This window comes from Gasterosteus aculeatus, chromosome Y (genome assembly GCF_964276395.1).
Source record: "Gasterosteus aculeatus chromosome Y, fGasAcu3.hap1.1, whole genome shotgun sequence".
Lineage (NCBI taxonomy): Eukaryota > Metazoa > Chordata > Actinopteri > Perciformes > Gasterosteidae > Gasterosteus > Gasterosteus aculeatus.
Window position 1 is genome coordinate 5938518 of NC_135709.1, and position 6003 is coordinate 5944520.

The following is a 6003-nucleotide window of genomic DNA, read 5'->3' on the forward strand; positions in this document are numbered from 1 at the left end:
AGGGAGGGTGAGAGGGTGAGGAAGGGAATGGTGGTGAGGAAGAGAGGGAGAGGGGAGGAGAATTAGACTGACTGACTGACTGACAGTGATTAACAGTAAGTAGAGGTCAGGGTGGAGGGGGGAGGGGGGGCGAGTGTCTTTATCATATTGGTCTGTTGACAGAAAGCATAGCTGCGTCATGTGACTCCACTAATCAGGTCACAAGGAGCAGCTGTGAGCCACAGACAGATCCTGCAGCGTGTGAGTGCTCGTAACCACGACAACGACGCACCTGTGCGGCTGCAAAAGTGCAGACACAGGACAGCGAGTTACACAGAATCCACACCTCAAACAAATGAGAACCAGCTCAAAACTATAACAGCTATCTAAAAAATACGGCGTTTGTATGAGACCCAAGACTCTACCGAACGCGTGGATGTGTTTTTATGTCTGTCCGGTAATGAATACGGCTCCTATGGCCGTTGACAGAACGTGTACCTTGTGGATTTTTGTGAGAAATATGTCGGCAGATTTGTATTGGAGCCTATGGGGCTTTTGGCAGAGGTTGTGTCACTCAAACACTCCTTGCGCCAAAACTAAAAAACTCTGGGATTCCATGAACACATTAATCCAATCAGCACAACCATACCCTCATTAATCTGAAGAAATGAAGCCTCTAGAGTGTATACTTTGGCTGCAAGGACAGAAGTTCCATATTTTTTTAACCAGATTCCTGCGATGCCCCACACTCTAGCCGTCGAGCTCTCCACTGTAGCAGACGCAATACACACTCATGTAAAAGTCAGAAACGGAGCGAAAAACTAGTGAAACATAATCAGTGATTATGAAAAAAGTACAATAGATATCCACAAGCAGTTTTTTTCATAAAATAGTTTAGACCTGTGTCAACATTTGAAAGTTTAAATGGTGTCTGTAGCTGAAAGATTTGCGAAGCTGAAAAATCTGAAAGTTGAAGAAGTTTAGGAGGATTTGAAAGCAAACTCCATTTGAAAACCATGTTAAAATATTAATGATTATTGATTTATATAAATTCAAGCATAAGAGGTAGAAAGCTGAAAAGTCATAGCCCTCAAGCCAGAAAGGAGCTGAACATTTTAATATTTGAACGGTTTTAATAGCTGAAAGTGTGAAGGAGTTGAAAGGTGCCGCGGAAGAAATAGAAGATGAAGAATAAAGATTCGAAGAACAATACTTGGAATGCATCTCAATGCATTCCAACAATAAAGATTAGAAGAACAATACTTGGAATGCTTAAAGCATTCCAACTAACTAGAAAAGGCATTTCCTGCTGAAAATGCGTTGGAATGCAAAAAGCTGAAAGCTGCACTGAATGTTTAAAAATAGCTAAAAATACAGAAAGTTGCAGGGATTTGCTGAAATGACAGATATTTGAAAAGCTGAAATTAATTTGAAATTGCTGAAAATACAGAAATGGGAGAAGCTGAAAGGAATTTCAATAGATTTGCTGAAAAAGCAGAAATGAAAACAGCTGAAATAAATGTGAAAATGCTGAAAATACAGAAATCCGAAAATGTACCAACACGCCGAAAAACTGAAATGAATTTAAAAAATGCTCATGATATAGAAATGACAATGTACCAGCAAGCTCAAAGATGAAATTAAGTTCAATTTCTGAAAATATTGAAATTTCCAATGGCTTTGCTGAATAAGTGTTAATGCCAAAAAGTGAAGACCAGCACAGCAGGAAAACATAATATTTTAATTTCAAAATTGGCAGTGTGGAAGATGAAGTGCAGCATTTAACAAAGCTAAGAGTTGAAATACAACACAAAAGAAGATCCCGTCTTTACATCCTTTTTTGACTCATTATCTTTTATCGGAATATAATGAAATAATATAGATGAGTACAGTGCACAAGTACTGTTGTATTGGTCATAATTATTTTGAGTATTTTGTGAAAGATAAAATCTTAGAGTGAGAAATGTATCAACACAGTTTTGTGAACATTGGTCCCTGTGTTATTCATGAATAAATGTACTATAGTTTCAATAGTTAACAATATGGTTCATTTCCTACAATCAAAGGTTTTTCACATCGTTTCCAGACTTAGGTTAATACTCAGTTCAAGACTTCAAGGTCCAGGAGCCCTGGACAGATAAGTCTTGTCAACATTGTCGTTTAGACTATCCCAGCGTTAAGCTCAGTTTACTGAGGCTCACAGACACACTGGGTTCTCCTTACTTTGATGGAACATGGGTTAGAGTCACTTGTTGACTCAAGGTTAGGACCCAAGCTTTGTAGGATTTGTTTTCCTATTAAATCTTTTGACAAGACTCTTTGCACCAAGTCATGTTTTAGCCATCTGAAGATGAAACACTTGATGGATTTCACAGTCTTACAATTTAACACTGGGCAGTCTCAGTAGAGTTTAGGTTATCCTAAGGATCGGTGTACACATGTGAAAAACCTTGAATATACCTACCAGCTGAAACCCCATACTAATGACTCATTGTGATACAAATATGTCATTTCTTCAAGGTTAATTTGTTCATATGAACGAGGCAATCAAACAAACATTTTCATCCTTAATTTTCTCATAAATCTGACTGAAAAGGGACGGATGACAAATAAATCATAAATACATAAATACAATCAACAAAAAAAAATGCGATGAAACATAAGGAAAACGTATATTGTTAGATCAAATACGGTAGAGATGAAACAAACAAAATAGACAGGTGTCCTGTAGTAATACTGTTCATGAGTTAGTAGTGTATGCTTTGAAGACCTGTAACATTATGACCTTTGACCTGTGCAGTGGCTGTAGATCCACTGCTCCAGTCATCACATCAGGATAGTGTTACTATAGCTACATGGAGGAGGAGAGGCCTTAAAGAAAGAAACAGGAGAAAATGTATTCATGTTGTTAAAAATGTAAACAGCACATGCAAGTAGGAAGACTACCAGGGGATTGTTTTGTTGTGGTCAGAGATATATTTTTAAAAAGATCTAATCCCAGTTGTTACCTTTACAGCTGGTTTAGGGAGGAGCTTGAAGCTGCATAAAGGTGGGGCTGTCACTGGGACAGTGATGACTGACTGATGACTCTTCCTTGCAGTCACACACCTGATCCTGACAAAAATAAAGCAGGAAGTTATTGTTACAAACTCAACTTTCTAAAAAGGTTTATAATTCACAGTAATGAAATACCTTGAACTCTGCTGCAGAGCAGATCAACATATACGTCCAGTGCAACTGAATACGCTGCATGATGTTCAGCTTCTTTTATGTGTTCAGCGCTCTCTGCAGTCCTGAGTGTCTTTACTGTGAAGTGGAGGAATCACAGAGGAGGAAGACCTGAAGGAAGAAGTGGATATAACATTAGAACGTTATATTGGATGAACAATTAGTGTTATTAAGAATATTGCTTTCATACAAAATGAATACGTGAATGATAACAAAATTAAAACAAAACATTAGAAATCACATATGAAATAAGAAAACAATACCTTATTATGTGTTGTGAAGAAACCTCAAGCAGGCAGGGAGAACACGTGTCTCTGTGGTCCAGCATGTGTCCACTGATGATGAACAGTTAACACGGTGCTTCAACATCTGCTCTGCTGCTGCAGTGGTGGCAGGATGTCCTGGTCGGTATGAGCTGATCCAGAATCTCAGAGCCAGACAGGAAGTGAGGCAAAGACAGGCAGGTGTTTTCTCGTCCTTTGCTTTGAAGAATGACGGGGACAGGCAGGAAGTCAAATGTGTCCCTATGGGGTCTAACTGTAATGGGTCCTCGGTTGATTGACAGTTCAGTTGGTGCTGCAGTCTTTGTCATGTCTTAGATGCTGTGAGCTGATCCTCACAGTGCAGAAGGAGGTGAGGCCAAGACTGGAAGGTGTCTTTACAGAGGACACCTTCCTGTCCATCAGAAAGGAAACTTAACACTACAAAGACACATGAGAACTTTGTCTCTTGTCCATCGGAAAGGAAACGTAACACTATAGAGGACACCGGAGGACTGTGTCTTCTGTCCATTACAAAGGAAACTTAACACTACATAGGAAACATGACAATTGTGTCTGCTTTCAATACAAAGGAAACTTACCACTACATAGGAAACATGACAATTGTGTCTGCTTTCAATACAAAGGAAACTTAACACTACATAGGGAACATTACAATTGTGTCTGCTTTCAATACAAAGGAAACTTAACACTACATAGGAAACATGACAATTGTGACTGCTTTCAATACAAAGGAAACGTAACACTACAGAAAACACAGGATAATTAAAATAAAATTAATGGGGATGGAAGTGTGGGGTTTCAGCTGGTAGGTGCATCAGAAAGTATGTGTTACATCTAGAACACATACTTTCTGATGTGCGTCTGCTAAACTAAATGTCAGCAGCTGTGTACAATGAATTTTACATTGTACACAGCTGCTGAAAGAGTTTTGGCCTGTGCATTTATCAACCCTGACCCAAACCCACCCTGATAAATGCACAGGCCAGAATGTGTTAGAAATATTGCTAAAATTAACATGGTTACCTGGAAAACTATATGACCCATAATATTATCCAATATTGTGAACACTTAAAATTAGCCCATTCTACAATCTTATTACAGTGCAACGACTAGTTTGACCAGATGATTCAGTTTTCTTTACATTGAAGATTACATAATCCCAAACTAATTACAATGTGGTATTGTTTAAAAAAATTATATGATTCTCAGTAGATTTTGGTCTTAGCTGACAATTTTAAGACCTGTTGGAGGAATGTAGACAGAAAACATGATTGTGACAAGTGACATGTTTTTTACTGTACCAGAGTGGAGGCCCTGCTGTGGTGGAAATATGGAAACGGCTGTATGGCGGATCCCCCTCCTCTGTATAATCATGCATTGTATTAAATCAATGTATATACAAGTACATTGCATTTTTCTTTAAAACTCACCTGATACCTTTATGGACTGTTAGATGACATGACACAATAAACAGGGTTGTGATAACTGTAATAAGTTCTCATCACACCAGAGTGGAGACAGCGTTGTGGTTGAGAGATGAAAATGAGGTCCAGCAGTGTGTTCTTGTCAGTGGTTGCATTAGTGATGACTTGTGCAAATCCTCTGGACTGGAAGAGCTCAAGGATTGGCTTACCAGTGTTGGAGAAGAGATTCTCGTTGAAATCACCACAGACAATGATGGGCTGACAGTACATGATCTCCAATGAGTCCAGCAGGCTCCCCAGGTTGGACAGGAATGATCTCACACTGTAGTCTGGAGGTCTGTACACAGCTGCAATCAGGGCTCTCACTGGGGCTTCTACCTTCAGAGCCACAAACTCAAGATCGGTCACATTATGTACGTACTGTTTCTCACGCACCTGAATGTGGCTTTTCACATAAACAGCAACTCCACCACCACCTCTGTTGGCTATTTGTGGAACATTTGTGTAGGACAGGTGTCTGTTGCGTTTGAACATGTTGTAGCCCTCTAAATGGAGACTCTCTGCAACAAAGGAGCCTTGAAGGTGAGTTTCTGTGAGACACAAAACATCTGCAAGACACAGTTCATGATGGCTCCTGATGTCAATGATGTGCGATGGCAAACCTTCAGTGTTATGGTGAACAATGGTCAGAGTGTCGTGTCTGCTCGAGGCCTCTTTGATACGAAGAAGAGGCATCATGTCGTCCAAGTTGACTTGTCTCATGGTCTCGAGGGCTCCAGTGATTTCTGGGTTGGCATAGATTTTACTCTCATCCAGATCCAGCATGTGCAGTCCACTGAGAGAGGTCACTCTACTGATGGCTACGTAAGCCATGCCAGGTTCAAAAATGTGTTTCAGTGACACTACAGCTGATGTCCTCGTCATACCCTGAACCTTGTGTCTTGTGCAGGCAAAGGCAAGTCTAACAGGAAACTGTCTGCGTACAACTCCTTTCTGTTTCAGATTGTCCTCTGCTCTCTCTATGTACACCACATCATCAGGGCCGCCTGGTGCTCTATTACGGTAATTCCTTCCTGCAGTTTGATCAT

General features: G+C 40.0%; 1 long non-coding RNA gene across 1 annotated transcript; it reads right to left on the reverse strand.

Annotated features, from left to right (window-relative positions):
• Positions 1-1578: 1578 nt before the first annotated feature.
• Positions 1579-3430, reverse strand: LOC120814181 (uncharacterized). Its single transcript, XR_013454757.1, has 3 exons — positions 3172-3430; positions 2988-3093; positions 1579-2850 (listed from the first exon to the last, which is right to left on the reverse strand). It is a non-coding gene; the product is annotated as an uncharacterized LOC120814181 (long non-coding RNA).
• Positions 3431-6003: the final 2573 nt, after the last annotated feature.